Consider the following 11,229-nt stretch of genomic DNA (forward strand, 5'->3'; position numbering starts at 1 on the left):
CCACAACAAGAGAAACCACCGCAAGGAGAAGCCCTCGCACCGCAACGAAGAGTAGCCCCCGCTCACCTCAACTAGAGAAAGCCCGCGCACAGCAATAAAGACCCAACACAGCCAAATATAAAAATAAATAAATAAATTTATTAAAAAAAAAAAAAAGAATTAGGTTTAGAAGGTGCAGAGACCAGGGCAGCTTTTGGGATCCAGGTAGGAGGAAGGAATCAGTAGCCTGTTCAGTGTGGCCAATAGGGTGGTAGATGCTATTGGCTGGCTATTCTCAATGACTGTTTTTAACCCTTTTCCCTTGCTGCCTTGCCCTACAGAGGCTGGAAACTGTGCCAGCCCCCGTGCAGCTAGGAGTAGCCATGAGACACAGTTCTAGTCAGAAGACATGAAGAAGGTACCTGGGAGCTTTCTGGGAAAGATTGCACTTTCCTGATAAAAGGGACAGAAACAACTGAAGCTTTCGCCTCATCTCCTTTGCCTGCCTAGAACCCAGATGCAATGCTGGCACTTCTGTAGTCACTTTGTGATCAGGAGGGAAAGACCAAAAATAGCACAAATATCCCAGCCCAGACATCACTGAGCAGCTAAAACAACACTAGTGGCTGCCCACCTCCAGGTTGTTTATGCAAGGAAACCAGACTCTATCTGATTAAACTACTCTAAATTGGGTTTTCTGTTACTTGTACCTTTCCTGAGACTCACAGCTTCAACCAAAAAATTTTTATCAACCCTTGCATAATTCAAGACTCAAATTCCCGGAGAGAACCTGCCTGTCTTTTGGCTAGAGGAGGCGCAGTGGTTGGGACCAGTGGTTAGACCAACTTTATTAACAGTTCCACCAAGACTGCACTTAAAGGGTGAAAGTAATTCCCCAAAAGGTAATTATGGCTCTGTTACAAGAGGGGAGGAGGAGAGATGCCGAGTGGCTAAAAATCAAATGTCCTTTACTGTAGGTACCACTGTTACAACTGATGACGATACAGAGGCTCAGAGTGGTGAGGTGGTATGCTCAAGACCTCAGAGCTAGCCAGTGATAGAGGCATAAAAAGGACTCTTTACAACTATGCTGCATATGTACGGCTTTTAAGTAAAGGTCTGTTGCAGCGGGGTTTTACTGTAAACCTAAACTAAAAAAAAAAACAACTCAAAGCTACTTTATTCACATAATATACGCATTATTTCCATTCCAATTTTTAGTGTACTCTTAACTGCTGCCTATAGCTCAGGGAGGAAGGGGTTTAGTTAGCAACTGTCAGTTAACCCTTCTCACTCGTAGTTGTCTTCATCAGGGATGTCTGGTTGCAAAGAACAGAAACTTTCTCAAATTAGTTCAAGCAATCTTACTGAATCCAAGGGCGAGTCACCTGGGCCCCACTGTCCCACTCAGTGAAATGGGCACGGACTGTAGTTTGTAAACACTCTGATGGGTTTGGGTATAGGCAATACTATTGCATAGTTACTGAAAAAATTTAAATGAACTCATATAAATACAGTGCCTAGACTAGTGCCGGCACACGGTTAAGCCCTCAAGTTGTGACCCACTATGCTCCCTGTTCAAAAATTTGGAGCTGGTCCCATTTTGTCTACCCTAGTAGAGTTTACAAATTACAATGCTAAGTTCCAGTTCTGGTCATAGCACCGTAAGCCAACACTGCTCACATACAGGATCAGCATGCTGGGGTTGGCTAACTTGCATATGGCTGATAATAGCAAGGGTGGGAAAAGCAGCACCCCCAGGGAAGCTGATCACAGGAAGGAAGCTCCCTACTCCACAATCGGAGTCTTGAGTTTCCCAGGCCAGTGCACTCGCCCCCTGTAGGGTTCATGCTGTCCCGTCCCCTCTCCCAGAGGCTCTGGACTCCCCAGCTGCCAGGTGGGAAAAGAACATCCTTGCCTACAAGGGATCCTTGTAGACACTGACCTGGAAGTTAAGTACTGTGGTCATTTATTTTATTCCAAAACAACATGTGCCTATGAATAGGAAGCTTTACATTTATTTAGATAAATAAACAGTTTATGGTGAATAATCCTCTAAGAAAATGTTAAAGATCATCTCTGGTCAGCTTCTACTTTGGTCAAAGCCAGAGGTTAGTAAACACACTGTGGTTCCCTGTAGATTCTGAGACCCCTGTAGCTTCAACAACCCTGTGCTCCAGGTAACCTACATTTTTATTATAGTCCACTTCCCACCTGCTGGACACTACAGATGCATGACCTCAAGCCTCACAACAATTCTCTGAGGTAGGTGCAGGAAGCCAGAGCTCAGAGGTGTTCAGAAAACTTGTCCAGGGACTTCCTTGGCAGTCCAGTGGTTAAGACTTCACCTTCCAATGCAGGGGGTGTGGGTTCGATCCCTGGTCCGGGAGCTAAGATCCCACATGCCTCGCGGCCAAAAAACCAAAACATAAAACAGAAGCAGTATTGTAACAAATTCAATAAAGACTTTAAAGATGGTACACATCAAGAAAAGAAAAATCCTAAAAATAAATAAAATAAACAAAAACTTGTCCAGAGACATAGCCAATTAGTGGAAGAGACAGGATCCGAATTGAGGTTCCCAAAGGCAAACTCCATGCACTTAACAGCTACTATCCTGAAACAAAATATTTACAAGAATCAGTGGGCCTTTTGAAACAGACTGGCAAACACAGTGTTTTGAAATTACCTCCTGTTTCTGGAAAGGTCTAACTAGGTATGTAAAGCTCACACCATTGGGTAATCTAACTGTCAGTAAAAGACAACTGTACTTAATATTTTCCTTTCTAAGAAAAGGCAGGAATTGATTCCTTCAAAGCACAAAGGCACGAGGGTCCCATTCCAGGTTTCTTTCCAGAGTCAGACTGGAGTACATTTAGAGCAGTACATTTAGGGCAGCTGAGTGGCTGACCTGGGGAATTGAGTGGGCATCCTAAACTTACCAACATATTAACTTGGTGACCTTGAGCAATTCAGCTAAGTTCCCCAGATGAAGTTTCCTCTTAAGCAAAGTGAGATAATGACAGTACAGATAAAAATACTCTGTAATGACCTATAAGGGAAAAGAATCTAAAAGAGTGGATATATGTATATGTATAACTGATTCGCTTTGCTGTACAGCAGAAACTAACACAACATTGTAAATCAACTATACTCTAATAAAAATTAATTTAAAAAACTACATGTGAAACACGCTGCATAGAACCTCACACTAGAAAGCACCCTTCATCTCAGTGCTCGGCATGTCAGTACAACCTCCAGTCAGCTCTGCACCTTCTCAGCACATCAGCATCCCTTAGAGGGAACTGTTAGCATCAGTCAAGATCTGTTTGGAAGCAGTAAGACCAATGTGAGCTAGTAGACTTTCAATATTGATGAGGGACTTACAATGTGCAGATAAACAATCTGGCCCTGATGAGGGTTCAAACTCTCAAGGGGCCCAAAGTCCAAAACATGTGGGCTGGCAGGCTCTTATTTTATCAGGACACACACTGCATGATGTTAAGTCATGGGGCCAACTGCAAGGACACAAAAGTAGATCTGTACCTCGAAGCTCAGTACTTCCCAATGTTGGACACTGGGCCAGTATCCTTCAGGACATACTACGAGTTCCGCTTATCTACCCACTGGGTGTACCTTGCATCTATCTATAGCGCATCCCCCAAAAGAGACGATCCAATGGCGTTGTCACCACCCAATACTGAACACGAGACTATTGACTCTCCAACTCATCTGGCCTTTACAGTATTGCCTCCGGGTCCAGACATCTAACCCTTTGTCTGTGGTATCAGTCATAGCAACTATCTGCAGAAAGAAACCTCGAAGCTTAAGGCCATTTATATGGCCCTTGCTGATTGACTCCCAGCAGCCCTCTCCCCAGCTCCCCACGTAGCAACACCCAGATTCTGCCTTAGAGAATTACCCCCTTCTCAATGTACTCTGGCCCCAAAGTGGGCACGAGACCCAAGAAAGCAGTCAGACAGTCTCACCCTGGCATCTGAATCTTGAAAGAGATTTCTGGAACTGCCCAGCTCCTGTTTTTTTTTTTTTTTTAATCTCTCTGACTGACTCTTCTGCTCTCCTCTTCCACTTTTAAGGGTGTGTGTGATTACATTTGTTTCACCTTCTCCCTATTTTATTTTTATTATTTTTTAATAGCTCTTTATTGGAGTGTAATTGCTTCACAATACCGTGTTAGTTTCTGTTGCACAACAAAGCAAATCAGCCATATGCATACACATGTCCCCACATCCCCTCCCTCTTGCGTCTCCCTCCCACCCTCCCTATCCCACCCCTCTAGGTCATCGCAAAGCACCGAGCCGATCTCCCTGTGCTATGCTGCTGCTTCCCACCAGCCATTTACATTTGGTAGTGTATGTATGTCGATGCTACTTTCACTTCGCCTCAGCTTCCCCCTCCCACCCCATGTCAACAATTCCATTCTCTATGTCTAACTCTTTATTCCTGCCCTGCAACTAGGTTGATCAGTACCCACCTTTTTTTTTTTTTAGATTCCATATATATGCGTTAGCATATGGTATTTGTTTTTCTCTTTTTGACTTACTTCACTCTGTATGACAGACTCTAGTTCCATCCACCTCACTAGAAATAACTCAATTTCGATTCTTTTTATGGCTGCGTAATATTCCATTGTGTATATATGTGCCACATCTTCTCCATCCATCCATCTGATGATGGACATCTAGGTTGCTTCCATGTCCTGGCTATTGTAAATAGAGCTGCAATGAACATTGTGGTGCACACCTCTTTTCTTTAAATTTATTTTATTTATTTATTTTTGGCTGCTTTGGGTCTTCATTGCTGCACACACACGGGCTTTCTCTAGTCGTGGTGAGTGGGGGCTACTGTTCATTGTGGTGTGCAGGCTTCTCACTGCGGTGGCTTCTCTTGTTGAGGAGCATGGACTTTAGGCGCATCGGCTTCAGTAGTTGTGGCATGTGGGCTCCAGAGTGCAGGCTGAGTAGTTGTGGTGCACGGGCTCAGTTGTTCCGCAGCATGTGGGATCCTCCCGGACCAGGGCTCTAACCCATGTGCCCTGGATTGGCAGGCGGATTCTTAACCACTGCTCCACCAGGGAAGCCCCATGTCTCTTTTTAAATTATGGTTTTCTAAGGGTATATACCCAACAGTGGGATTGCTGGGTCATATGGTAGTTCTATTTTTAGTTTTTTAAGGACGCTCCATACTGTTTTCCATAGTGGCTGTATCAATTTACATTCCCACCAACAGTGTAGGAAGGTTCCCTTTTCACCACACCCTTTCCAGAATTTATTGTTTCTAGCTTTTTTGATAATGCCATTCTGACCGCATGAGGTGATTACCTCATTGTAGTTTTGATTTGCATTTCTCTAATAATTAGTGATGTTGAGCATCTTTTCATGTGCCTCTTGGCCATCTATATGTCTTCCTCGGTGAAATGTCTATTTAGGTCTTCTGCCACTTTTAAACTGGATTGTTTGTTTTTTTGATATTGAGCTCCATGAGCTGTTTGTATATTTTGGAGATTAATCCTTTGTCTGTTGTTTCATTTGCAAATATTTTCTCCCATTCTGAGGGTTGTCTTTTTGTCTTGTTTATGGTTTCCTATGCTGTGCAAAAGCTTTTAAGTTTAATTAAGTCCCATTTGTTTATTTTTGTTTTTATTTCTGTAACTCTAGGAGGTGGGTCAAAAAAAGGATCTTGCTGTGGTTTATGTCAGAGTGTTTTTCCTTTATTTTCTTCTAAAAGTTTTATAGTGTCTCATCTTACATTTAAGTCTTTAATCCATTTGGAGTTTATTTTTGTGTACGGTGTTAGGTAGTGTTCTAATTTCATTCTTTTACATGTAGCTGTCCAGTTTTCCCAGCAGCACTTATTGAAGAGGTTGTCTTTTCTCCATTGTATGTTCTTGCCTCTTTTGTCGTAAATTAGGTGCCCATATGTGTGTGGGTTTATCTCTGGGCATTCTATCCTGTACCATTGATCTATATTTCTGTTTTTGTGTCAGTACCATATGTCTTGATTACTGTAGCTTTGTGGTATAGTTTGAAGTCAGGGAGCCTGATACCTCCAGCTCCGTTTTTATTTCTCAAGATTGCTTTGGCTATTCGGGGTCTTTTGCGTTTCCATACGAATTGTGAGATTTTTTGTTCTAATTCTGTGAAGAATGCCATTGGTGGTTTGATAGGGATTGCATTGAATCTGTAGATTGCTTTGGGTAGTATAGTCATTTTCACAATGTTGATTCTTCCAATCCAAGAACATGGTATATCTCTCCATCTGTTTGTACCATCTTTAATTTCTTTCATCAGTGTTTTATAGTTTTCTGAGTACAAGTCTTTCACCTCCTTAGGCAGGTTTATTCCTAGGTATTTTATTCTTTTTGTTGCAATGGTAAATGGGAGTGTTTCCTTAAGTTCTCTTTCAGATTTTTCATTGTTGGTGTATAGGAATGCAAGACATTTCTGAGCATTGATTTTGTATCCTACTACTTTACCAAACTCATTGATTAGTTCTAGTAGTTTTCTGGTAGCATCTTTAGGATTCTCTATGTATAGTATCATGTCATCTGCAAACAGTGACAGTTTTACTTCTTCTTTTATGATTTGGATTCCTTTTATTTCTTTTTCTTCTCTGATTGCTGTGGCTAAACTTCCAAAACTATGTTGAATAATAGTGGTGAGAGTGGGCAATCTTGTCTTGTTCCTGATCTTAGAGGAAATGGTTTCAGTTTTTCACCATTGAGAATGATGTCGGCTGTGGGTTAGTCATATATGGCCTTTATCACGTTGAGGTAAGTTCCTTCTATGCCTACTTTCTGGAGGGTTTTTATCATAAATGGGTGTTGAATTTTGTCAAAAGCTTTTTCTGCATCTACTGAGATGATCATATGGTTTTTATTCTTCAGTTTGTTAATATGGTTTATAATATTGATCGATTTGTGTATATTGAAGAATCCTTGTGTTCCTGGGATAAACCCCACTTGATCATGATGTATGATCCTTTTAATGTGCTGTTGGATTCTGTTTGCTAGTATTTTGTTGAGGATTTTTACATCTATGTTCATCAGTGATATTGGCCTGTAGTTTTCTTTTTTTGTGACATCTTCGTCTGGTTTTGGTATCTGAGTGATGGTGGCCTCATAGAATGAGTTTGGGAGTATTCCTCCCTCTGCTATATTTTGGAAGAGTTTGAGAAGGGTAGGTGTTAGCTCTTCTCTAAATGTTTGATAGAATTCACCTGTGAAGCCATCTGGTCCTGAACTTTTGTTTGCTTGAAGATTTTTAATTACCGTTTCTTACTTGTGATAGGTCTGTTTATATCTTCTAATTCTTTGTGGTTTTGTCTTGGAAAATTGTACCTTTCCAAGAATATGTCCATTTCTTCGTGGTTGTCCATTTTATTGGCATATAGTTTTTTGTAGTAGTCTCTTATAAGCCTTTGTATTTCTGCAGTGTCAGTTGTGATTTTTCCTTTTTCATTTCTAATTTTATTGATTTGCACCTTCCCTCTCCCTTTTATTCTTGATGAGTCTGGCTAAAGGTTTATCAATTTTGTTTATCTTCTCAAAGAATCAGCTTTTAGTTTTATTGATCTTTGCTATTGTTTTATTCATTTCTATTTCATTTATTTTTGCTCTGATATTCATGATTTCTTTCCTTCTACTGACTTTGGGTTTTCTTTGTTCTTCTTTCTCTAGTTGTTTTAAGTGTAGGGTTAGATTGTTTATTTGAGATTTTTCTTGTTTCTTGAGGTGAGATTGAATTGTTATAAACTTCCCTCTTAGAAATGTTTTTGCTGCATCCCATAGGTTTTGGTTCATTGTGTTTTCATTGCCATTTGTTTCTATGTATTTTTTAATTTTTTCTTTAATTTCTTCAATGATCTCTTTGTTATTTAGTAGTGCACTGTTTAGCCTCCATGTATTTGTGTGGGTTTTTTTCCTGTAACTGATTGCCAATCTTATAGCGTTGTGGTCAGAAAAGATGCTTGATATGATTTCAATTTTCTTAAATTTTCTGAGGCTTGATTTGTGACCCAAGATGTGATCTATCCTAGAGAATGTTCCATGTGCACTTGAGAAGAAAGTGTATTCTGCCACTTTTCAGTGGAATGTTGTATAAATATCTATTAGATCTATCTGCTCTATTGTGTCATTTAAACTTTTGTTTCATTATTTATTTTCAGTTTGGACGATCTGTAGATTGTGAAAGTGGGGTGTTAAAGTCTCCTAGTATTATTGTGTTACTGTCAGTTTCCCCTTTTATGGCTGTTAGCATTTGCCTTTATGTATTGAGGTGCTCCTATGTTGCTTGCATATTTACAACTGTTATATCTTCTTCTTGGATTGATCCCTTGATCATTATGTAGTGTCTTTCTTTGTCTCTTGTAATAGTCTTTATTTTAAAGTCTATTTTGCCTTATATGAAAATTGCTACTCCAGCTTTCTTTTGATTTCCATTTGCATGGAATATCTTTTTCCACCCCCTCACTTTCAGTCTGTTTGTGTCCCTAGGTCTGAAGTGGGTCTCTTGTAGACAGCATATATACAGGTCTTGTTTTCGTATCCATTCAGCCAGTCTGTGTCTTTTGGTTAAGGCATTTAATCCATTTACATTTAAGGTAGTTGTCGATATGTATGTTCCTATTACCATTGTCTTAATTGTTTTGGGTTTGTTTTTGTGGGTCTTTTTCTTCTTTTGTGTTTCCCCGCTTAGAGAAGTTTCTTTAGCATTTGTTGTAAAGCTGGTTTGGTGGTGCTGAATTCTCTTAGCTTTTGCTTGTCTGAAAAGCTTTTGACTTCTCCATCGAATCTGAATGAGATCCTTGCTGGGTAGAGTAATCTTGGTTGTAGATTTTTCTCTTTCATCACTTTAAGTATATGCTGCCACTCTCTTCTGGCCTGCAGAGTTTCCACTGAAAAATCAGCTGATAACCTTATGGGGATTCCTTTGTATGTTATTCTTTGTTTTTCCCTTGCTGCTTTTAATATTTTTTCTTTGAATTTAATTTTTGTTAGTTTGATTAATATGTGTCTTGGTGTGTTTTTCCTAGGGTTTATCCTGTATGGGACCTCTGTGCTTCCTGGACCTGGGTGACTATTTCCTTTCCCATGTTAGGGAAGTTTTCCACTGTAATCTCTTCAAACATTTTCTCAGACCCTTTCTTTTTCTCTTCTTCTTCTGGGACCCCTATAATTCAAATGTTGGTGCATTTAGTGTTATCCCAGAGGTCTCTGAGATCATCTTCTTTTCATTCTTTTTTCTTTATTCTGCTCCTTGGCAGTTGTTTCTACCATTTTGTCTTCCAGTTCACTTATTTGTTCTATTGCCTCCGTTACTCTGTTATTGATTTCTTCTAGTGTATTTTTCATTTCAATTATTGTGTTGTTCATCTCTGTTCTTTAGTTCTTCTAGATCTTTGTTAAACATTTCTTGTATTTTCTCAATCTGTGCTTCCATTCTATTTCTGAGATTTTGGATCATCTTTACTATCATTACTCTGAATTCTTTTCCAGGTAGATTGCCTATTTCCGCTTCGTTTATTTGGTCTTGTAGGTTTTTACCTTGCTCCTTCATCTGTGACATATTTTTTTGCTGTCTCTCTCTCTCTTTTTTTTTTTTTATGAGTGGGATTGCGTTCCTGTTTTACTGGTTGTTTGGCCTGAGGCTTCCAACACTGGAGTTTGTAGGCTATTGGGTAGAACTGGATCTTGGTGCTGAGATGAGGAACTCTGTGAGACCTCACTCCAATGACTATTCCCTGGGGTCTGAGGTTCTCTGTTAGTCCAGTGGTTTGGACTCAGAGCTCCCACCACAGGAGCTTCCCCCCCGACCCCAGGCTCGCAAATCAAGATCCTGCAAGCCGCGTGGGGTGACAAAAAAAAAAAGAGAGAAAGAACAGAGTAAAAAATAAAATTAGACTAGGAAACTAACAGATATGTTAGAAAGAGTATAAAAATAAAAATATAGACGAATCAACAACTGGAAGGTACATCAGTACCAAAATAGTAAAAAAGAGGACGGAAAGGAAAAAAAGGGGGGGTAGGCCTTGGCTGTGGAGGGCGGGGCCTAATCAAGGGCAAGTTTTGGGCAGTGGGCAGGGCCTATGTTCAGGACCCACAGGGCTGGAAAAGGCCCTGGGGGCTGTGGGGGGTGGGGCTCAGGCTCAAGGAACAGAAGGGGCCCAGGCGTGCCCCCCCAAGCCCGTCTGAGGGCAGCGGACCTCACTGGGAGCCCAGCAGGCTTCCTGGGCTCGAGTGGGTGGGGCAAACACCCTCCTCTCCTCTCCTGCTCCTCCAGTCTGGGGTCTGGGAGCACCCCTCCCGCCTGCATCTCTTGATCTCCCTGGCTTCCCTCCTATGTCCCCAGGTCCAATGCAGTCGGGCGGGGGTGGGGGTGGGGGATGGGGGAGGCTTGGAGGGCAGGGGACCCGCCTGGGAGCTCAGCAGGCTCCCCGTGCCCAAGTGGGCCAGGCGATCGCCCTCTGCTCCTCTCCGGCTCTTCCCAGAGAGTCCCTCCCACATGCCTCTCCTGATCTCCCTGGCCTCAGGGGTGCTGATCTTGTCTTCTCCACTTCTCCTCCCCCCTCGGTCCCCCTACGTCCTACTGGTTCACTTTGGGGTTCCTCCCGTCTCCTTGGGGGTCAGAGTCCCCACCAGCGGCCGGCAGATGCCCTATTTGTGGGGAGACGCTATCTCCGCATCTTCCCACACCACAATTTTGACTCCTCCTCTCTGGCTTTTTTTTAACGTTTTAATTTTTTTGGCTGTACTGCATGGCTTGCGGGATCTCAGTTCCCCGACCCAGGATTGAACTTGGGCCACAACAGTGAAAGCACTGAATCCTAACCACTAGACCACCGGGGAACTCTCCCCAACTACTGGTTTTTTGCAGTTTGGTTGAATGCCCCTTCAAAGTTCCCCCAAATTTATTTTCTGCTTAAGTGAGTCAAAATTGGTTCTTGTTCCTTGGAACTAAAAGGCACTGCATGAAATGAGCCACTTTGCTGTGGGCATGGTCAGTCCTTTCTTGGGCAGAAAAAGTTCTGTTGAGGAAAGAGTCACACCTAGTATTTTGTCTTTGAACAGAAGATTAAAGATGATGTAAGGAAAAGCTCTGAGCCAATAGGGAACACAGAGCACCAAGGTAATGCTAGGTTTTGATGAGGAAGCCTCTGTTGGTCTGTGTTTAAGTAAGGGCATCAACAGAAGAAATCTGGTACTGTCCAAGATCTCTTCTTTCATTTGCT

Source organism: Phocoena sinus, chromosome 8 (genome assembly GCF_008692025.1).
Source record: "Phocoena sinus isolate mPhoSin1 chromosome 8, mPhoSin1.pri, whole genome shotgun sequence".
In the NCBI taxonomy this organism is placed as follows: domain Eukaryota; kingdom Metazoa; phylum Chordata; class Mammalia; order Artiodactyla; family Phocoenidae; genus Phocoena; species Phocoena sinus.